We start from the raw sequence: 25,343 nt of genomic DNA, 5'->3' as shown, positions 1-25,343 counted from the left end.
GCTGGCAAGTTTAAGAGCTGGCTCTTTCTGGGAGGAAAAAAAATGCCGGGCTTGTGTTTTCCCACAGATCTTTGAGGATTTCCAAACTTTTAAAATCAAGTCTCTTGGGACTTCCCTGGTGGCGTGGTGGTTAAGAATCTGCCTGCCAATGCCGGAGACATGGGTTCGGTCCCTGGTCTGGGAAGATCCCACATGCCGCGGAACAACTAAGCCCGTGTGCCACAACTACTGAGCCTGCACTCTAGACTGCGAGTCACAACTACTGAAACCCGCATGCCTAGAGTCCATGCTCCACAGCAAGAGAAGCCACCGCAATGAGAAGCCCCTCTTGCTGCAACTAGAGAAAGCCTGCACACAGCAACGAAGACGCAACACAGCCAAAAAAACCCACCACCACCACCAAAAAAAAAGCAAGCCTCTCTTAGAAGTATGTTTGAAATAAATGAATATCTGTAGTTAGCAGCACAATTAACAAATTAATGACCTCACTTTCCATCTATCCTTGAATTCTAATTGCTAATTGTTGTTGGTTAATCTAAGTAAAGCCTCAGGCCTTGACTGGAAGTGTTAGCATCTGAAAGCATTGGCTGCCTCAATTTCCTCAACTAACACTCAAGGCTTGTGAAATTTAAACATACTTGTAAAATCTAGGCAACTGTTGATGTCCATCAATAACCTGTAATCAAGGTGTGGACCTATTATAAAAACAAAGGAGCAGCCTTTGGAATTAAAAGGTAAATATAAGAATTCATGGATATGCTAATTGCTCTTTCATGTTACAGCGGTTCAGATTTGGCCCCAGCAAAGTTTCTTTCTTGCAAGAGCAACTGTATGAGTGTGTGTGTGTGTGTTTGCACACGCACCCATGTACACATGTACATAATTACCTCTATGGGGAAATTCAGCCTTTTAAAGAGTTGTGAAAAAGAACTGTGTTAACAGCTTTCCTTTTACCTGCAATATTTGCATAGACGGAGTCGCTTTCCCACCCTTATTTAAAAAGCCTTCTTCCTTCTTCCTTCTTAGTCATTTCCTTCTCTTCTCTCTGACATGACCTTGAACACCCAGGCATTTCCCCACGTGGCTCATCTGCCCGCACTGGAGCTAGTTTCCTCCTAGCTTGGCCCCGTGTGTCCTGACAAGGGCCGCGTCTGGGTGACAGCCAACGGCAGGACAGCTGTGGCCTGTTGAGCAGTGGTGGGGTCATCCCCAGCAGGGAGGACAGAACTGCTTTAGGGATATCCTGTTGGTTGACAGAGAAACAATCACCCAGGATGGCCAGCCAGCAGGAGGCCCCATGTTTCTCTTTCACCAGATACCAGTCTTGAACCAGCTGTATCTAGAAAAGGTTGAATTGCAAAATGTAGCTGACTTGAAAGAGCAGCCATGAAGTTGCAGGACACCATGCATAGCAAGATTTGATTGCTTAAAAGTACACAAGCAGTTAGGTTTTCCATGTCTACAAAATGCATGTAGATACACCAAACTGTGGCCAGAGCTTGAGGACAGCCACTGTAGTAGGTACTGAAGACAAAGATCAATCTCGTGTCCTACCAGGACTCTACAGACTAGAGGCGAAGAAGTGACGTGGATAAGGCCGGGATAGAGGGGTGTGCCGGCTGCCGATGGGGCATCCCCATCTCCTGGTCTAGAGCTGTTTCTCTTTGTTTATGGGTGTGTGGTGTGTTCACAGTAGGCACTGGGATTGCGTGATAATGGACTGGATGTGACAGAGCGGAGACTGGGGGCAGGAAGACCAGTCAGAGGTTACCACAAGAGTCTGAAAGTTGATGAGGACCTCCTCTGGGTAAGCTTGGTGGAAAAAAAAGAAAAAGTTAGATACATATATTTTACACACACACACATGCAGGATTTTTTTCACAAACATGAATTCTTTGGAAACACAAACTAGATAGCCCACAGGGATTTTCTAGGGTCTAAAGCTGATGTACTACTGGTTCCTTCTTTAAGAAGAGAAAAATTCAAAACATGAAAATTGGTTAGGAAGGTGAATACTTATTGTGAATGAGAAAAAAATTTTTAATTTGGCAAGTATCACAAACATGACAAAATTTAGATATACAACGTTATTTTTATTAACTAACTGCCAGGCACTTTTTTTTTTAACATCTTTATTGGAGTATAATTGCTTTACAATGGTGTGTTACTTTCTGTTTCATAACAACGTGAATCAGCTATACATATACATATATCCCCATATCTCCTCCCTCTTGTGTCTCCCTCCCACCCTCCCTATCCCACCCCTCTAGGTGGTCACAAAGCACAGAGCTGATCTCTATGTGCTATACGGCTGCTTCCCACTAGCTATCTATTTTACATTTGGTAGTGTACATATGTCCATGCTACTCTCTCACTTCATCCCAGCTTCCCCTTCCCCCTCCCTGTGTCCTCAAGTCAATTCTCTACGTCTGCGTCTTTATTCCTGTCCTGTCTCTAAGCTCTTTAGAACCTTTTTTTTTTTTTAGATTCCATATATATGTGTTAGCATATGGTATTTGTTTTTCTCTTTCTGACTTACTTCATTCTGTATGACAGACTCTAGGCCCATCCACCTCACTACAAATAACTCAATTTCCTTTCTTTTTATGGCTGAGTAATATTTCATCGTATATATGTGCCACATCTTCTTTATCCAATCATCTGTCGATGGACACTTAGGTTGTTTCCATGTCCTGGCTATTGTACATAGAGCTGCGATGAACATTGTAGTACATGACTCTTGTTGAATTATGGTTTTCTCAGGGTATATGCCCAGTAGTGGGATTGCTGGGTCATATGGTAGTTCTATTTGTAGTTTTTTAAGGAACCTCCATACTGTTCTCCATATTGGCTGTATCAATTTACATTCCCACCAACAGTGCAAGAGGGTTCCCTTTTCCCCACACCCTCTCCAGCATTTATTGTTTGTAGATTTTTTGATGATGGCCGTTCTGACTGGTGTGAGGTGATACCTCACTGTAGTTTTGATTTGCATTTCTCTAATGATTAGTGATGTTGAGCATCCTTTCATGTGTTTGTTGGCAATCTGTATATCTTCTTTGGAGAAATGTCTATGTAGGTCTTCTGCCCATTTTTGGATTGGGTTGTTTGTTTTTTTGATATTGAGCTGCATAAGCTGCTTGTAAATTTTGGAGATTAATCCTTTGTCAGTTGCTTCATTTGCAAATATTTTTTCCATTCTGAGGGCTATCTTTTTGTCTTGTTTATGTTTTCCTTTGATGTGCAAAAGTTTCATTAAGTTTCATTAGGTCCCATTTGTTTATTTTTGTTTTTATTTCCATTTCTCTAGGAGGTGGTTCTAAAAGGATCTTGCTGTGATTTATGTCATAGAGTGTTCTGCCTATGTTTTCCTCTAAGAGTTTTATAGTGTCTGGTGTTACATTTAGGTCTTTAATCCATTTTGAGTTTATTTTTGCTGACACACTTTTGTAATACTTTTTTTTCTACATCTTTTTGGCTTCATATTTTTTGATCACCTTGTCATAATACAATATTTTTGGAATATTATTTTCTGGACAGAGGTTGGAAAGATAATCTAGTCTTTTAGCATGCTGGATGCAAACATGTCTTTTGTTATTGATGAAATGGATAAAATCTATAATTTTACTGCTATAGAGCTATACCCTACAAACACAGGAATTCTGATAAGTTCTCTTGTGCAATTCTCATCAAAAAAAAAAAAAAAGGAAAAAATGAAGGAATTCTCTGGCGGTCCAGTGGTTAAGACTCCGCACTCTCACTGCCTAGGGCCTGGGTTCAATCCCTGGTCAGGGAACTAAGATCCCACAAGCTGAGTGGCGTGGCCAAAAAAAAAAGAAAAAATATTGGTTTAAATAAAGGAAAAATGTATGGCGAGCGCATAATCATACTTGCTCCTTCTTTGAGTATATTCTGACAAGAATTGTCTCTTTTTAACTCAATATTGTTGAGAATCCAATCCTCCATTTATAATCTTACATGTCTGATGACTAGAAGAATTTCACAGAATAGTTTTGGCTCCTTGTAAACCTTGCCCTTTCTCTACTACCCATAAACTTAGAACATCTTAGGACACATTCCCATTTTCGTAGAGCAAAACAACCTTTGGTCTCGCTCCTTTGTATCACAACACAGGGTGAGTAAGTGCCATGGATCTTAGGGGCATTATTTCCACACAGAGGGAAAGGGCTGCAAACCAAATAAAGATATCCACCAAATCCAAACTAAATATAACCTCTATTCAATTCCCCCTTAGCCCAGAGTTTCTCAACCGTGGCGCTATTGACATTTTGGACTGGGTAATTCTTTGTTGTGTGGACCTGTCCTGTGCATTGTAGGATGTTTATCAGTATCCTTGGTCTTTATTCCCCAGATGCTAATAATATGCAACCAGTGATTACAACCAAAAAAGGTCTCTGGGCATTTCCAAATGTCCCTTAAGAGCAAAATCACTCCCACTTCTGTCATCATTGAGAACCAATGCCTTGGATAGATTCCCCCAAATACCTATGGCCGTTCCAACACTATCTAGCAAGAGAGGACTGTGATAAAGCAGAAGTTGCTGTGGAAAGGTGACAACAGTCTTTCCCAATTGCAGTTAAAGTATTTTACTTGCAGATTTCACAAAAACATGGAAAGGCATCGCTGGCTACTCCCCAGGGCCTGGGGAGAAACTTGGAAAAGGGTTTTTCTGCCTCTGGAGTAAAAAATGTGTCAACACAATGACAATGTTGTGACATTTGTAGTTAGTGCCATGGTCCAGGACTGGGTGATTCTTGTCTTGAAAGAGACAAATTTTCATGCAAATCCATTATTTTGTCCAAAGGACCTAATCTCTCATGGACCAATCCTTTGCGAAAAACACTGAAATGACCTCAAAATTGACATAAACTTCTTGACCCGACAGGAAAGTATAAAATCCCCAAACTTCTTGAGACTGGTTGGCAATGCAAACTACTTCTTGGGATAAAGAGTAGTAGACATTATATACCCTGGCTCTTACCCCTCAACATGAGTTATTCTTTTAATGAGATCTCATTTATTAAATTCTGCCCACCAAGAAATAAAAATTCTACCACTCTGTTAACCTATCAATTTCATTTTTTCCACTTATTCCTTGTAAATTTTTTCTTTAGAATATCACTTTTCTACTCTGATAAAAATGTCTTATGATTCTATTTAATGAAGCATCCCATTTGGATGGAACTGGCTGTTCAGAAAAGTGGTGAATAAACATCCAGTGTTTTCTGCATACTTTAAATCTCTGCTTTATCTTTTCCCCTGGTTTCTGGGGGGCATAGCCCTTGTGTTTTCTCTTCTGATGCACAAATACAACATCCTTTTCTTTTCAATTCACCTGTGATAAATTTGAGGGTTTCAAAATGAATGTTTATTTAGAAGAAAATGCGCCCCATGCACCCAAAGTATAACAAAGTTGAGTTTAATCAAGTATCTATACAGAGGTCTATGAGAGTAATTAAGATGTAGCCATGGATTGACTAAATTGCTTTCTGTTGCCTCAACTCTAGGGAAACCCATCCCAAATTACCCCCTTTTAGTCTTTAGATATTTCTAACTCTTTCCTATTCCTCTTGTCCCCTTCTTATGAGCAAGAGTCAAATTCTTATTGAATTCTGAGCCTAATTAGAAAAGAAAGAGAAGTGTATTTTTTTGCATGCTTTAATCACATTGCTTTTATTTTCTTTCATCACTCTGCTTCTTTTTCTTTCCTTTCCCACATGTTGCTTTGATCAGGGTATTTTTTATGGTTCCTCTTTCCCATAATCCCTTCTCAACCAGGATGACTGCTTAGTCCAGCATAGGAGATTCTCTCCTGTGAGCCTTCCTTCTCATCAAGATCAACAGAAGAAGTGTATTTTGAGTCACATAATAATTTTCGTTTGGGGGCATACAATTTTCCCTGCATAACTTATGAATTCAGGAGGCATCGAGTCTGTCTCGTATGAGTCTAGAAAAGTACTTTCTTCCTTATTTTAGCCAATCTCCATCTGAGACAATTATCCTTTTTGCCTTGAGATGAGCCCATCTTTGCTTAAGAGGTCTTCATCCTCAAAGATCATACCATCACTAAGGAATTTTAAGCGTTCTGCTAGAGACTACTTGAAGAGACACATGCTCATTTCCACAGTGCACCTGTTCCTACGGTGGCCTTCCTCTCCACTCAGCTCAGTGAAGAACACCACCAAAGCACTGACCCTCTATCCTGCTTCTTCAGGACAGCAAAAATAGCTTGCATGTAGTGAGGGTTTATCAAGAGCCCAAACTGTCTTGACCATATTTATGTGCATTATCCCATTTCATTCATAGAACCACCCTGTGGGGTAGGCAGAAGACCAAAATGAGGCTTAGATGAAGGCACTTGCCCAAGTCTACCCAGTTAGAACACTGTAGAGCCAAAATTCAAGCCCAGGCCATTTAAATTCAGGATCTGAAGGCTTAACTTTCATTAGGAACACTGTGACTTGAAATGATTTCTGTGTGAGATCAATCCATATGGAGGTAAACAGGTTATGATAATTGGACTAGAAAGGCCTCAATACATTCCCTATTACCACATGACAGGCCACAGCACCTCACTGGGACGTCTTCAATATAAATTACTCAATGGCAGTTCCAAGATGAAATACAGTAGAGAGTAACATATCACAGAGTTTTAAAACTGGGAGGAATTGATTAGGTCATCTATATGACATACACACACATATTTCTACATGACATATAGACATACGTATGTATGTATTCTGGAGTATCAAAGATTCTTGACTCAAGAATATACTCGATCAGATGTGAATAACATTCTTTGGAGGTGACATTTCCCTGATAAGACACTTAAAGGATGCTCTCAATTTTGCACACTAAGAATCATTTGGAGATTAGTGTATGTACGTGTGAGTGCATGCACACTTCCAAAAGTCTAGTTCTTTTTCTTGCTACTGTGGTACCATCCTCACAAACCTATGATTCACAACAGGAATGTAGCTTGGAACTTCTGCTATGTAAGCAGCTGCAGATACTTCAAATACCATTGTACATGTGATCCAGGACTTGCTATAAATTTGCCCCTAAAAATAAAGTAACAAGTGACTGAGCAGCAATAGGAATTAATCACTGCAGTGTGTGAATGGAATGCACTAGGCTCTACCTCAAAATCCTTTTATAAAAAGATTGATATAATTAAAACCCCAAAGAAATACCCAAGGATGTCATATTTGACTAAATGTGCTGCAAAATTTTGGAAAAAGGATTTTTTTTAAAAAGGGGGAAGCATGGTAAAAAAGTGTTTCCACACCTTCTATATCAGTGGAAATGGGATGATATTATTACATTACTGAAGAATTTACCCTACAAAGGAATTTAAATTGGATTCAATCTCTTGGTACACTGGGATTTTTTGAAGGCCAAGGGGATAATCAAGCTTCTCAATTAAGTTGTTTGCCATGACAGGAAATAACTTCACAGTTAAAATTTCTACCATGATTTGTAGCAAAGATTACCGTGGTGATTCAGAAATATGAATAAAAAATCTAGGCATCTCAAGCTTGCAAAATTAGATGTGAATGAATTCTTTAAAAAGCAATAAACCAAGCAAACAAAGAAAAAACAAAGAATATGACTTAAGGAGATCTGTCTTTTTCCAACGACTGTAACACATTCAGTATCCATCCAGCATCCCCTGCCCTTCTTACTCTTAACACCCCCTCAAACAGAAGGAGAAGGAGAAGAATAAAGAAAGAGAGAAGGAGAGAGCGAGCGAGGACGGCATGAGGGAGGGAGGGAGGGAGGAAGGAAGGAAGGAAGGAGGGAAGAAAACACTAACTAGAAGAAGAAGAAGAAAGAAAGAAAGAACACCAACGAGGACGTTTTAAAAGGTCACTAAACACATGGTTCAGAAAGGCCTCTCTGAGTTGGAGTACACCATAGGTAATAAAGTGTTTGGGCCATTTGAAAGAAAATTTGATTGAAGATCAATTGTTGGACATGAGGAAAGTGAAATAGATTTCTTAAAGCCACTTGAATTACCAAAGATGAAAGGTTAAAAGCTTTAAAGACCAAAAACTACATTAGCAACTGAACAGTAAATACCATCAACAGAGACACAGAAGAATTATCAAAACAAATATTAAATGAAGAGGGAAAAAAAGAATTCATTTCAGACGCCAAACAAATTTCCTTCTCTTTGTATTCTAAAATTGATTTTGCAGTTTTAGAGGGAAGTACTTATGGGTAATTTCTGTTTAATGCTTTCTAAAAAATATATAAAATCACTCTTCACTTCAAAGGGACAGGGATCAGAACAGGTAGGTTTTCTCGGACAGGTTTGCCACTGCTCTACACTGGGTTAGGAGCTGTGAATGTTTCTATAATGAAAGATGATATATTGTGGTTTGTAGATTCCTTAATCTTACATGAATTAGGCTGAAAACCACACACTATAAGCTTAGTTTCCATGGCATTCTTGATTTCTATAATAGTTGTGTTGTAGGGGGGAACTTCTATGATGTTGAAAAGCACAGATACTTATATCTTATTAAACTAACATTAAAAAGACCTTTTCGGGTCATTGACCAATATTCCTTAAATACTAACCTTAAAAAAGTTAACCATTATTGTTAGAGGCAATAATGCACTTTCCTGACTTCTTAAAAACGCAGTTGAACATAGTTTAACCTCTTTTTGCTAATTCAGTGTCATCATTATAAACTTCATTTATTACTCTCAAAATAACTTGATACTATCATGGACTGAAGTATGTTTTCCCTTACATTAAAAATCATTTGACTGTTCCAGACAAAGATACTGCAAGAAAAAACAAAGAAAATAACCTACAAACTAATACACTGATACAAAAATCCTCTCAGAATACTAGAAACCAAATTCAACAGCACATTAAAATAATTATCATGATGACCAAGTGGATTTATCCCTAGGATGCAAGGATGGTTCAATGTGAAAATGAATCAGTGTGATACACCACATTAAGAGAATTAAGAAGGACAAAATCACATGATCATCTCAATTGTTGCAGAGAAAGCATTTGATAAAATTCTGCACTCTTTCATGATAAAACACTCAACCAACTAGGAATAGAAGGATATTACCTCAATAGAATAAAGGTCACATGTGATGCTAACATTATACTCAGTGGTGAAAAACTGAAAGCTTTCCTCTAATGTCAGGAACAAGGCAAGGATGCCTACTTTTACCACTTACCAATGACATTATTTGCAGAAATAGGGAAAAATCAAAAATTCAAAATCTCAAAGCACTGGGAATAGTCAAGACAATATTGAGAGAGAAGAACAAAGCTGAAGGCCTCACAGTTCTTGATTTCAGAACATGTAACAAAGCTGTAGTAATCTAAACAGTATGGTACTGGCATAAATGTAGACATAGAAGACTCCAAGTTTCTGGAAAATGCAAGCAAACATTTTATTGTTAGGTTATGTGCTGCTTAGAGGTCATGCAAGTCTTCAAATGACCTTGATTAGTGAAGGGGTTTGGCATGAGAGGGAAAGAGTGTGTCTTTTATACCATCCAGAAGTGAAAGTTTAGCATTTACATTTCTGAACTTCATCACTGCAGTGGATTCTCTCCAGGCCAACAACAAAACCTGACTGAATATTAGGTGTATGTATGAGGTATAAAACCATTGTCAAGGAATAGTAAGGCAAAAGGAAGCTATGCTGTGTGGCTGACAGGGTCTTTGTGCTCTGGCCAGGTGTCAGGCCTGGGCCTCTGAGGCAGGAGAGCCAAGTGTAGGACACTGGACCACCAGAGACCTCCTGGCCTCATGTAATATTTTTTGGCAAGAGCTGTCCCAGAGATCTCCATCTCAAAGATAAGACCCAGCTCCACTCAAAAACCAGCAAGCTCCAGTGCTGGACACCCCATGCCAAACAACTAGCAAGACAGGAACACAAACCCACCCATTAGCAGAGAGGATGCCTAAAATCATAATAAGGTCACAGACACCCCAAAACACACCACAGACGTGGACCTTCCCACCAGAAAGACAAGACCCATCCTCCACCAGAACACAGGCACTAGTCCCCTCCACCAGGAAGCCTACACAACCCACTGAACAAACCTTATCCACTGGGGCAGACACCAAAAACAACAGGAACTATGAACCTACAGCATGCAAAAAGGAGACCCCAAACACAGTAAGTAAAGCAAAATGAGAAGACAGAGAAATATGCAGCAGATGAAGGAGCAAAGTAAAAACCCACCAGACCAAGAAATGAAGAGGAAATATGCAATCTACCTGAAAAAGAATTCAGAGTAATGATAGTAAAGATGATCCAAAATCTTGGAAATAGGAGAGAGAAAATACAGGAATGTTTAACAAAGACCTAGAAGAACTAAAGAGCAAACAAACAATCATGAACAACACAATAAATGAAATTAAGAATTCTCTAGAAAGAATCAATAGCAGAATAACTGAGGCAGAAGAATGGATAAGTGACCTGGAAGATAAAATAGTGGAAATAACTACCACACAGCAGAATAAAGAAAAAAGAATGAAAAGAATTGAGGACAGTCTCAGAGATCTCTGGGATAAAATTTCCATACCAACATTCAAATTATAGAGGTCCCAGAAGAAGGAGAGACAAAGAAAGGGACTGAGAAAGTATTTGAAGAGATTATAGTTGAAAACTTCCCTAATATGGGAAAGGAAATAGTCCATCAAGCCCAGGAAGTACAGAGAGTCCCAACAGGATAAATCCGAGGAGGAGAATGCCAAGACACATATTAATCAAACTATCAAAAATTAAATACAGGGACTTCCTTGGTGGCACAGTTGTTGAGAATCTGCCTGCCAATGCAGGGGACTCGGGTTCAATCCCTGGTCTAGGAAGATCCCACATGTGGTGGAGCAACTAAGCCCATGTGCCACAACTCCTGAGCCTGCGCTCTAGAGACTGAGAGCCACAACTACTGAAGCTTGTGCACCCTAGAGCCCACATGCTGCAACTACTGAAGCCCTCGTGCCTAGAGCCCGAGCTCTGCAAGAAGAGAAGCCACCGCAATGAGAGCCCTGTGCACAGCAGTGAAGAGTAGCCCCTGCTCACTGCAACTAGAGAAAACCTGCACACAGCAATGAAGACCCAACACAGCCAAAAATGAATGAATGAATGAATGAATGAAAAATATTAAATAGAAAGAAAAAATATTAAAAGCAGCAAGGGAAAACAACAAATAACATACAAGGAATCCCCATAAGGTTAACAGCTGATCTTTCAGCAAAAACTCTGCAAGCCAGAAGTGAGTGGCAGGATATATATAAAGTGATGAAAGGGAAAAACCTACAGCCAAGATTATTCTCCCCAGCAAAGATCTCATTCAGATTCGACAGAGAAATTAAAACTTTTAAAGACAAGAAAAAGCTAAGAGAATTCAGCACCACCAAACCAGCTCTACAACAAATGCTAAAGGAACTTCTCTAGGCGGGAAACACAAGAGAAGGAAAAGAACTACAAAAACAAACCAAAAACAATTAAGAAAATGGTAATAGGAACATACATATTGATAATAACCTTAAATGTAAATGGATTAAATGCTCCAACCGAAAGACATAGATTGGCTGAATGGATACCAAAACAAGACCTGTATATATGCTGTCTACAAGAAACCCACTTCAGACCTAGGGACACATACAGATGGAAAGTGAGGGGATGGCAAAAGATATTCCATGCAAATGGAAACCAAAAGAAAGGTGGAGTAGCAATTCTCATATCAGACAAAATAGACTTTAAAACAAAGACTATTACAAGAGACAAAGAAGGACACTACATAATGATCAAGGGATCAATCCAAGAAGAAGATATAACAATTGTAATATCTATGCACCCAACATAGGAACACCTCAATACATAAGGCAAATACTGACAGCCGTAAAAGGGGAAATCGACAGTAACACAATCATAGGGAACTTTAACACCCTATTTTTACCAATGGACAGATCATCCAAAATGAAAATAAATAAGGAAACACAAGCATTAAATGATACATTAAACAAGATGGACTTGATTGATATTTATAGGACATTCCCTCCAAAAACAACAGAATACACATTCTTCTCAAGTGATCATGGAACATTCTCCAGGATAGATCATATCTTGGGTCACAAATCAAGCCTTGGTAAATTTAAGAAAATTGAAATCATATCAAGTATCTTTTCTGACCACAGCGCTATTAGACTAGATATTAGTTAAAGGGAAAAAACTGTAAAAAAAATACAAACATATGGAGACTAAACAATACATGACTAAATAACCAAGAGATCACTGAAGAAACCAAAGAGGAAATCAAAAAATACCTACAAACAAATGACAATGAAAACACGATGACCCAAAACCTATGGGATGCAGCAAAAGCAGAGGGAAGTTTACAGCAATACAATCCTATTTCAAGAAACAAGAAAAATCTCAAATAAACAATGTAACTTTACACCTAAAGCAATTAGAGAAAGAAGAATAAATAAACCCCAAAGTCAGCAGAAGGAAGGAAATCATAAAGATCAGCTCAGAAATAAATGAAAAAGAAATGAATGAAATGATTGCAAAGATCAATAAAACTAAAAGCTGGCTCTTTGAGAAGATAAACAAAATTGATAAACCATTAGCCAGACTCATCAAGAAAAAAAGGGAGAAGACTCAAATTAACAGAATTAGAAATGAAAAAGCAGAAGTAACAACTGACACTGCACAAATACAAAGGATCATGAGAGATTACTACAAGTAACTATATGCCAATAAAATGGATAACCTGGAAGACATGGACAAATTGTTAGGAAAGCACAACCTTCCAAGACTGAACCAGGAAGAAATAGAAAATATAAACAGACCAATCACAAGCACTGAAATTGAAACTGTGTTTAAAAATCTTCCAACAAACAAACGTCCAGAACCAGATGGCTTCATAGGCGAATTCTATCAAACATTTAGAGAAGAGCTAACACCTATCCTTCTCAAACTCTTCCAAAATGTAGCAGAGTGAGGAACACGCCCAAACTCATTCTACAAGTCCACAATCACCCTGAAACCAAAACCAGACAAAGATGTCACAAAGAAAGAAACTACAGGCCAACATCACTGATGAACATAGATGCAAAAATACTCAACAAAATACTAGCAAACAGAATCCAACAGCACATTAAAAGCATCATACACTATGATCAAGTGGGATTTATCCCAGGAAGGCAAGGATTCTTCAATATACACAAATCAATCAATCTGATACACCATATTAACAAATTGAAAGATAAAAACCATATGATCATCTCAATAGATGCACAAAAAGCTTTTGACAAAATTCAACACCCATTTATGATAAAAACTCTCCAGAAAGTAGACATAGAGGGAACTTACTTCAACATAATAAAGGCCATATATGACAAACCCACAGCCAACATCATGCTCAATGGTGAAAAACTGAAACCATTTCCTCTAAGATCAGGAACAAGACAAGGTTGCCCACACTCACTGCTATTATTCAACATAGTTTTGGAAGTTTTAGCCACAGCAATCAGAGAAGGAAAAGAAAGAAAAGGAATCCAAATTGGAAAAGAAGAAGTAAAACTGTCACTGTTTGCAGATGACATGATACTATACATAGAGAATCCTAAAGATGCTACCAGAAAACTACTAGAGCTAATCAATGAATTTGGTAAAACAGCAGGATACAAAATTATGCATAGAAATCTCTTGCATTCCTATACAGTAATGATGAAAAATCTGAAAGAGAAATTAAGGAGACACTCCCAGTTACCATTGCAACAAAAAGAATAAAATACTTAGGAATAGACGTACCTAAGGAGACAAAAGACCTGTATGCAGAAATCTATAAGACACTGATGAAAGAAATTAAAGATGATACAAATAGATGGAGAGATATACCATGTTCTTGGATTGGAAGAATCAACATTTTGAAAATGACTACACTATCCAAAGCAATCTACAGATTCAATGCAATCCCTATCAAACTACCAATGGCATTTTTCACAGAACTAGAACAAAAAATTTCACAATTTGTATGGAAATACAAAAGATCCTGAATAGCCAAAGCAATCTTGAGAAAGAAAAATGGAGCTGGGGGGCTTCCCTGGTGGTGCAGTTGTTGAGAGTCCACCTGCTGAAGCAGGGGACACGGGTTCGTGCCCCAGTCTGGGAAGATCCCACATGCCATGGAGCAGCTGGGCCCATGAGCCATGGCCACTGAGCCTGCACATCTGGAGCCTGTGCCCTGCAACGGGAGAGGCCACAACAGTGAGAGGCCCGTGTACCATAAAAAAAAAAAGGAAAGAAAAATGGAGCTGGAGGAATCAGGCTCTCTGACTTCAGACTATACTACAAAACTACAGTAATCAAGACAGTATGGTACTGGTACACAAACAGAAATATAGATCAATGGAACAGGATAGAAAGCCCAGAAATAAACACACACACACATGGTCACCTTGTCTTTGTTAAAGGAGGCAAGAATATACAGTGGAGAAAAGGCAGCCACTTCAATAAGTGGTGCTAGGAAAACTGGACAGCAACAGGTAAAAGAATGAAATTAGAACACTCCCTAACACCATACGCAAGAATAAAATCAAAATGGATTAAAGACCTAAATGTAAGCCCAGACACTATCAAACTCTTAGAGGAAAACATAGGCAGAACACTCTATGACATAAATCACAGCAAGATCCTTTTTGACCCACCTCCTAGAGAAATGGAAATAAAAATAAACAAATGGAAGCTAATGAAACTTAAAAGCTTTTGCCCAGCAAAGGAAAACATAAAGAAGACAAAAAGACAACCTTCAGAATGGGAGAAAATACTTGCAAATGAAGCAACTGACAAAGGATTAATTCCAAAATTTACAAGCAGCTCATGCAGCTCAATGTCAAAAAAACAAACAACCCAATCCAAAAATGGGCTGAAGACCTACATAGACATTTCTCCAAAGAAGATATACAGGTTGCCAACAAACACATGAAAGAATGCTCAACATCATTAATCATTAGAAGAATGCAAATCAAATCTACACTGTGATATCATCTCACCCCTGTCAGAATGGCCATCATCAAAAAATCTACAAACAATAAATGCTGGAGAGGGTGTGGGGAAAAGGGAACCCTCATAACTGTTGGTGGGAATGTAAATTGATACAGCCACTATGGAGAACAGTATGGAGATTCCTTAAAAAACTAAAAATAGAACTACCATATAAGCCAACAATCCTACTACTGGGCGTATACCCTGAGAAAACCATAATTCAAAAAGAGTCATGTACCATAATGTTCATTGCAGCACTATATACAATAGCCAGGACATGGAAGCAACCTAAGTGTCCATCGACAGATGAATGGATAAAGAAGATGTGGCACATATACACAATGGAATATTACTCAGCCATAAAAAGAAATGAAGTTGAGTTATTTGTAGTGAGGTAGATGGACCTAGAGTCTGTCATACAGAGTGAAGTAAGTCAGAAAGAGAAATACAAATACTGTATGCTAACACATATATATGGAATCTAAAAAAAAAAAAAGGTTCTAAAGAGCTTATAGGAAGGACAGGAATACAGATGCAGACGTAGAGAATTAACTTGAGGACATGGGGGTTGGGAAGGGTAAGCTGGGATGAAGTGAGAAAGTGGCATGGACATATGTACACTACCAAATGTAAAATAGATAGCTAGTGGGAAGCAGCTGTATAACACATAGAGATCAGCTCTGTGCTTTGTGACCACCTAGAGGGGTGGGATAGGGAGAGTGGGGTGGAGGGAGATGCAAGAGATATGGGGACATATGTATACGTATAGCTCATTAGCTTTGTTATACAGCAGAAACTAACACAGCATTGTAAAGCAATTATACTCCGATAAGTATGTTTTTTTAAAAAAGAATTCCTTCAGAAAATACAATTTGTTTCTTTACCTAAAACAAAAACAAACAAAATAAAAGATAGACATAGAGACCAATGGAACAGAGTCAAAAACCCAGAAATAAACTCTAGTGTGTATGGTTAAATGATCTTCCACAAGGGTGTCAGAACTACACAATGCTGAATGGTGTTGGGAAAACTGGACATCCCCATGCAAAGGCATACAGATGAACTCATCTTACACCATATAAAGAAATTAACTGAAAATGATTAAAGAAAGACCTAAACATAAGAACCGAAACTAGAAAACTCCTAGCAAAAAACATAGGAGAAAATATTCATGATGTTGGAATGGGCAATGATTTCTTGGATATGACACCAAAAGTACAGTCAACAAAAATAAAAATAGACAAATGAGACTATATCAAACTTAAAAACTTCTGCTTAACAAAGAAAACAATAAACAGAATTAAAAGGCAACCTATGAAATGGGAGAAAATATCTGCGTATCTTATATTGGATAAGGGGTTAATATCCATAATGTGTGAAGAACTACTTCAATCAGTAATAAAAACAAATAACCCAATTAAAAAATGGGCAAAAGACTTGAATAGACATTTATCCAGAGAACATATACAAATGGCCAATATGCATATGAAAAGATATTCAGCATCATTAATTATCAGGGAAATCCAAATCAAACCAGAATGAGATATTACCTCACACCTGTTAGGATGGCCTCTCAGAAAACCAGAAATACCAAGTGTTGAGGATGTGAAGAAATTGGAACCCTTGCACATTGTTGGTGGGATTGTAAAACAGTGCAGCCTTTATGGAAAATGTATGGAGGTTACTAAAAAAATTAAAAATAGTGTTACCACATGATCTAGCAATCCTACGTCTGGTTATATATCCAAAAGAATTGAAAACAGGATCTCAAAGAGATATTTGCACACCCATATTCATTGCAGCATTATTCACAATAAGCAAGGTATAGAAGCAACCTAAATGTCCAACAATACATCAATGGATGAATGGATACAGAAATTGTGGCATATATATATATATATATATATATATATATATATATATATGCCCAATGGTACATTTTTCTGCCTTAAAAAAGAAGGAAATTCTGGCATATGCTACAGCATGGATGAAACTTGAAGACATTATACTAAATGAAATTAGCAAATTGCAAAAAGACAAATATTGCACAATTTTACTTATATGAGGTATTAGAAGTAATCAAATTCTTAGAAACACAAAGTAGAATGGTGATTGTCAGGGCCTAGGAGAAGGAGAAATGGTGCATTCCTGTTCAGTGGGTTAGAATTCAGTTATGCGAAATGAAGTTCTACAGATCTGTCACACAACAATGTGCATAGAGTTAACAATCCTCTACTGATATATTTTTGTAGTTCTCTTAGTTTCTAAAGTATAATTTCTGTTTCTTCTTAGTGTTGTCAGTTCTTATTTCTGGATGTTATAGATCTATATAGTTTCTAATCCTCCATCTTAAGTAATAATGTTTGTGGTGGACATCTGAATATAACCCTATCTCTCTTACAAGTGCATGGGCTTTGTGTACAGCTGCTTGTTTCTCAGAGACCTATTTCTCCACTTATTATTCATAAATATGTTTAAAAAAATTGTACACAGTGAGTTTCTTTTTAAATTACAGATATATAAGGGAAAAAACTACACAAAAGAAAGTCTTTCTTCCATTTCTATTTCCTAGCCCCCATCTTCCTTATCAGAGCCAACCACTGTTTTGGCAATCTTATATAAGCTTCCAATCTTATATAAGCTTTTAAGTTATATATGTGTGTACACATATATGTGTATATATATATATATATATATATATATATACACATATATGACTTAAAAAACACAAATGGAAGAATACTATAAAACTGCTCTGCACTTCATCACTAAACAATAGATGTTAGGGAGGTATTTATTATCTCCTATTTAGATTGATCTTATTATTTTTAATGTCACATAATAAAAGATTTAGTGGATAAATCAAATTAATTTAATTGGTTCTCTACTGATGGATTTAAGGTTGTTTTCATATTTTTACTATCGTATACTCTAAGAATGCTATTTAAAAAAATGAAAGAAATCTCATAGGCAACTCAAATTCATAAAGCAAGTAATAGAAGCAGTGTGCAGTGTATAAGCCTATCATAAATCTAAGGCAGATAAATTAAAACAATTCAAACTTACCATAGGAGCTAAAACCTTTTGTACTAAGATGTTTACATGACATGGTACACCGTGGAATATGATGCCGAGTTGAGCACAGGGGATGACGGGTGACACCCGTAACACCTGTCCAGCATGATTGATCCAGGAACATAACAGCTATGGAACCATGTTTGTACATGAATGGGTATGTGAAAGTACAAATTATAAAAATGAACAGTAAAATGAGTGATACATACCTGTCCAAGTTCAAATACATGCACAAATGTTAGGGAAAGCTTCATTTGTAAGTTTGTGCAGGTTAAATGAACATGTCAGAGATGTTGAATGTGTTGAAATTTAACATTTAGCATTTTTTAGTGTGTATTCATTTTTATTATAGTTTAAAAGTATCTAAAGGAAATACAACTTAAAAGAATAAAATCTCATTTCTCACTTCTCAGATTGGCAAATATGATAAAAGTTGAAATCAAGTTTTGGCAAGGACATGGGGAAATCAGCACTGACTTGTATTGTTTATGAGAACATACATTTGTAGAAATTCTGGAGAGAAATTTGGCAGTTTTAATACATTTCTTGGGACTTTTCCCAAACACGTACAAAAATATATATGTAAAATGGTTTTAATTATAACACTGTATGTACTCACAAAAATTAGAAACTCTCTAAGTGTCTCAAACTGTGGGGATGTAAAAATAATTTACAATATGCATATACTTTAATATGTAGCTGATTAAAATAGTGAATATATTTGTAGGTATTGATTGGAAATGTTTCCAAGATATCTCATTAAGCGATCAGGACAAGATAAAGAACAGTAGTGTATAAAATCCTCTTTTTGTGTATGAGTGATAAAAGTGATACATATCTGTGTGCACTCATCTGTATGAAAAATTTCACAGCAAACTATTGATACAATATACTTCTGGGACGTGGGTTGGGGGACCTGAAGTGAAAGACAGACTTACACTTCAAATTTTTCTTGTACTATTTCGTGAGTTTTATTCATAAATATGTATCTCCAAATATAAATTAAAATAAAAATATGGAAGCACTGTGGTGTTTTTACGAAATAAAATTTGAAAAACACTTTTCAAAGAACTCGCTTTTAAAATAGAGTGGTGGAAATTCAGGGGATGCAATATTGTTTTTGGGTTCCTTGTTTTACAAATCAGAAAGTTTTGAAATACATGAATTTCAAAAAATGCTCTTTCAAAGATTTTTTATGATATCATCAAGAAAGATGAAGATAAGAAGATTTAACTCCAGAAGAACCTAGAATGGTTGGGAATCAGCATTAGAGCTCCAGTGGGTGCGGGAAGAAATTTTGTAAGTGCTTTTGTGACCCCCAGATCCCCCCCAGAATCCCACAGAATCAGTTGGAGCAGTAAATTGCTAGCATATGGTGGAACACTCTCTCTCAGACTTGTAGCACCAATGTACAAATTTTGTACCTCTTTATAGTTGAGATGTAAAGAAAATCTCTATAATTTTAATTATTAATTTTCTTAGCTTAAAAAGACTTAAATTTTCTTTCCGTGAATTGTGAAAAAGCATGAACAACACAGATAGCTCAAGAAAAACAGAGAAGTAAAAAAAATTCCACTGCCCAATGATAACTGTGCTTAATATTCTTATAGATTTCTCTTCCATGGTTTTTTGTTTGTTAACTCATTTAATTTGACCTTTTATATGGACATGATCATCCTGTCTATACAATTTAATTTCCTGTTCAGACAGGCCAAGGGAGTGTTCTTTGGGAGCCTGCACTATAATAAAGATAGAAGAGGACCTGGATTATTATTATCATTAAACAGCTACAAACAACAAAAACAGTCATGAAACTTCTCAGGAAAATATGGTACCAGATCATTGAAGGTAGGTTTGGAGAGTCGGACTGACAGGGGAATATGGAGATGAAAATGAAATTCAGGGACCAAAAGTGTTCTTGGTTTACTAGATGTGACAACTTTCCAACTTGCAAGAAGGGAGACTGATCATTTGTTTCCTTGGTTCATGTGTTTGCAGACACAGCTCTTCTTGATCTGGCAGAGCCATTCCAGTGGGGAGAAGAACATCTGCTAAACCAGCCTTGGTAAAATCAGTCTAGGGACACTTTGACTTCAAATCACAGAGAACCCAATTAATAGTGGATTAAACAAATAAGAGTTCATTTTCCTCAACTGATCAGGCTCCTGTAGGTAAGCTGCTACCAGCTTTGATTCAACGGATGTATGATATGGGGGCTGGCGCTTTGTGATTCTTCATGATTGCTTCTGAGGTAGGAAAACAGCAAAGGGCAGAACCAGCTGAAAGTGCTTCCTTTTATCAGGACATCAGAAGCTATCTCAGAATCCCTATGTCTGTTTATTTCTCACTGGCCAAAATTATGTCAAATGGCACCCTGAGCTGCCAGAAAGGCTGGGAAGAAGGGTATTTCATTCACTACATTGCTACATCACACAAAATTGGGGTTCTTTTATGGAAGAAGTGGGAAATAGGCATCATGTAGACAACTCACTTTGTCCGCCTCAGGGGACAAATACTTTCCACTTCAAATTCCTTATTTCCAAGATATACATAGAATGAATCTTTCCTTTGCTCACTGTCCCAGAGGTGGGTGCTGTAGAAGGTTGATGAGAATGGGACTCCAGGTTGCACTGAGAAAGGAGACATGCCAGCTGGGGGCTATGAATGCTCTTGCCAACCAAGCATCATCTAGAAGTGTAACTCAATCTCAAGAGAGGCCATCCTCCACCTAGGGGAATGGCCACCTCATGTCCACCTGGAGCCCATGTGGAAAAAGCCCATTCATAGGCTTGACGATTCAAGACCATCATGGTGTCATATGCAGTATATGGGAAGTCAGTGGACATTTCCTTTCCCTCCATTTTAACCCAACTCCAGAGGGGTAAGCTCTGCGAAAAGGAGAGGGTGTGAGAGAAAACGGAATACATTCTTCACCCCTAGACTGTGGAAGCTGCAGAAGAGACTCCAACCGGGAAGGAGAATGAGCTTTGGATTGCATCTGATGACGTGAACTGGACTGAATCTTACAAACATAAATGAAATGGTATTGATAAATATGAGTACCTGATAACCTAGAATCAGGCTGAGATATTGTAAGGGAACTACTACTCAGTGGGAGAGGAAGATTTGACAAATTATAGCAATGGCAGCTGTTATGGTTTGAATAGTGTCTCCCCGCAAAAAAAGTTAAGTCTTAACCCTCAGTACCTGTGAATGTCACCTTATTTGGAAATGGAGTCTTTGCAGATGCAATTAAGTTTAAAGTCATACTGAATTAAGGTGAACCCTGGTCCAATATGGCTGGGATCCTTACAAGAAGAGGGAAAATTGGACCCGGAGAAGCACAGGGGGAACGCCATGTTAAGACAGAGGCAGAGACTAGAATGACTTAGGTGCAAGCAAAAAAAAAGTCAAGGATTGACAGCCACCATTACAAGCTAGTAAGAGACAAGGAAGGTTTCTATCCAGAGTCTCAGAGGGAACATAGCGCTGCTGACACCTTGATTTTGGACTTCTAGCCTCCAGAAATGTGAGAGAATAAATTTTGTGGTGTTAAGCCAACCCAGTTTGTGGTACTTTGTGATAGCTGCCCCAGGAAACTAATACAGCAGCCAACAGAGTGGAGGAAATAATGCTTTACATGTATACCCCTAATGATGTGAGACTGTTTATGAAACCAATAAGACATAACCAACTTTGATATGGATTGATACCTTTGTCACTATACTATTTTCAATGACTGTTTAATGCCTTCTTTCTAACCTGGGCTAAATAGAAAACATCCTTCAACTGTCTTGAATTTTTTCCTAAAGCAGAAACTTATTAGGCTGTTCTTGCTTAGAGACTGTATAGTGTTTTTGCTTTGGTTGTTAAACATTTTAATTAGGAGCACAGAGCTTACTAGAGAAGGCATTCATTGCTTCTCTAACTTTCTTAATATTATCTGAGTGAGGATATCTTTAACTCTGTCTCTTGTGTCTCCTCCTCTCTCTTTTTTTCCTGTGTCTCTTTTTGCAAGAAGAGGAAAAGTTTCTTATCACGGGCTTGAAACACTCTGTCTTTTTACTCTATTGCAAAATTGTACACAAGGAAAAATTAAGGAGAAGCTCAGTTGCCCATGGTGGTCTTATTCTAAGATGCCTGGCTCTTGTGGGCGTGTCATTGGCCATTCTCCTATCTCATTAACTAGTCAACATATTTGCATATCTAGATGGGTAGGGAAGATAGGTAAGAAGCTAACATTTATGGAGGATTCACCGTATTCACAGAGTAACTGTGCTACATATTTTATTTTATTTGAAGTTTACTGGCTTATCTCTTTTAGCATTTTGCAACTTGCCTCCCACTTCTTACACAACTTTAAAATTTGCCCTAAACATTTTAAATCATATTTTAACACAATAGAACTTGTCAGTTTTAAGTTTACTATGATTTCCTCACATCTTTTTTTTTTCACTTTAGAAAATACTAAAACAAATTTTAGCAAATCACATTGTGAGTTCCCTGAAAATGCTATTTTTAAAAAATAGAAATGATATGACAAATTCTTATATAATGACACTACAAATTTTTGGTTTAAAAATTTTTTAAGTGTAGACATATGACTTGCTTAAAAGTAGAATATTTATATAATTATGGCACATTAATTATATTAGGATATTACTTCATGTTCTAAAGTCTATGCCATGGAAATATATTTGTCATTTGAAGGATGTTTGAGATATTTATTACTGTAGACACATTTTTAATTGGCAAGTATAAAAACTACTTGTTAAAACTTTGAATTCTTACAAAATTCAAGTTAATATTTAACACATGAAACAAAGTAAGAAATAAAGAAACCCTTAATGCTGAAGTTCCACCATTAAAAAGTGCTTTAAAGTTTTCTGAACTTAATTTGAACCTTTATTTTCATTTAGGTTCCATTAAGGAATCTGAAAGGGGAGTGACAGAAACATTGTTTGAAATTTGCCTCTAAAACAACTTTAACCACTTTAACCCTTTGAATGCATGTCCCAGGCAGCATTAGGATGCAATAAACCCCAGAGAGAGTTAGGGGAGAGAATTATTTCTGGAGCCCCTGTTCCATCTGGCATTTCTTCTCTTCCTGTCTCACAAGAGTAATTTGAGGTGCACAGGTATCTTGGGGACAGGATGAGTGGTGAGGCTGGTGACCAAGAGAAGGAATACGTGAACTTTCTGCCCACTGGCTTTTTTCTTCTTCCCTTTTCCTCTTTGGGTTACTGACTCTGCCACCCAAGTCATGACCCTGGGGATGACTTTCATACTTCCTTCCCCCCACTTCTCCTCTTATCAATATCCAAGTCTGATGTTACCTCCTTCACATGTAAATTTTTCCCTTCCTCTTCATCCCTTGGAATTGTTCACAAGGACAGTGACAACAAGCTCTCCATCCAGACCTTCTCTCCAATCTACATTTCATGCTGATATTACAGAAAGCTCCCCAAACCACAAATATGACTATGTTACTTACCTGCTTAAAAAAATTCTAGAGGGTTCTCAATGCCTTTAGGATAAATCATAATTCCTAGAGCTGGTCCTTAACTTCTGACCAAACTTTGCTTTCCACTTTGGGCCCCTTAAACCTCTACTCATAACCAGGGTCACTGAGTTTGGAGTGGTCACTGGTACGACTCTAGGGGACACTGTTCACAGACGATCTCTATGACCAATGTTCCCTCTACTTGAAATGCCTTTCCTCCCTCTGTTCTTTTAATACACAATCTTTCTTGAGTTTCTCCCAGTACTTCCCTTCTTTGTATGGGAAGGGAATTACTAGGAGCTCTTCTTCCTCTGTGTCCCCTCTCCCTGTATGGATTTCTTTCATATAGTCTATAATTCAATAGTAACTATTTGTCTATATGCTTCTCTACTTCCTCTCCTCTCTGCCCCCCCAATGAAGTGTAAGTCCCTAGAAAACAGGGGCTGTTTTATTTGTTTTTATATCCTGAGCACTTAGAACATTGCCTGGTACATAGAGGTAATTAATATTTGGTATGAGTACAAGTGAATGAATGAATGAAATGCAATTAACTTTGCCTTGGTGTGGGAACTCTAAGTTATCTCTTTAAATTTTCTCTATGTACATTTAGAGTGCGTTTCTTTCTATACTAGCTTTGGTCCCATCCTAACATCCTAACCTGTCCCTCCCGATTGTTTTCTAGTTGCTTTACCTGGTAGCTTCTGTCTCTAGCAGGACTTGGCTTTTTCCTGGAGCAAATATTAGCTGCCACCATACGCTATTTGCTCCTTTGGATCATGTGTCCCTTCCTCTGTGGAGATGACCAAGAGTTTACCATGGCTGTAGTGCAATTGGCAGTTGTCTGAATCAAAACTCATTAATAAAAAAACGATAATGCTTCAAAGTACATTACATTACTCCTTCAAAGTCCTTTGTGAACATTATCTTATTAATCATCACAATAGCTCAGGGAAAGATAAACATTGCTGGTTATCTTACCTAGATCATATTTGGAAGGACCTTTTTTTTTCTTGTTATTGTTTGATTATGCTATGAAATCTGGAGAGCAATTTTCATATTGGCTATTTGGATATAATTTGATATGCTGATGTAAAAAGTTCCCTGGATCGGTAAGGTGGTTTTTATTTTTATTTTAGATGTCTCACCCGGACTCTTGTCAAATTCTTTCCAGAGAGCTAACCAAAGAATAACAAGCAAAAGACCTGATATTTCTGCTCAAGGATTGAAATTTTCTGGATAGCTTGAGGCTCTTTAAACCATTGATTCATGATCTAGAAATCAAAAGATTCTTCTTTACTTGCACATGTGTAGGTGCTCAAGTAACTGTTGAATGACTGAATGATGTACTGATTTATAATTTAGAAGTAAATGAGGGGGCTTATGTAGGAAATCAGAATCCTAGTCAGGAATTCCATTAGTAACTGATATCAAATAGCTAAAAGAGAATTCTTTTAGGAAAGGAATTTTACTTAGAAAACTGGTTTAAAAAATTCGCTCAGCAGCTGTGTCCCCACCTCACCTTTAACACCCTAGCTTTACTTTCCTCATAACACTTCTCACACAGTTCAGTGTGTTTATTGACAACTTTAGTTTCCCTTCTGGAGCAGGTGACATATTCCTTATGTGCTGACACATTGTGGGTCTCAATAAATGACTGTTGAATTGAAAAACATTAACTAGAGAAATCTTTCCTATAACAA

The sequence above is a fragment of the Aethalodelphis obliquidens genome, unplaced genomic scaffold, assembly GCF_003676395.1.
Source record: "Aethalodelphis obliquidens isolate GAN/ISIS:26980383/991018 unplaced genomic scaffold, ASM367639v1 scaffold15, whole genome shotgun sequence".
NCBI lineage: Eukaryota > Metazoa > Chordata > Mammalia > Artiodactyla > Delphinidae > Aethalodelphis > Aethalodelphis obliquidens.
This window is presented reverse-complemented; position numbering follows the sequence as displayed.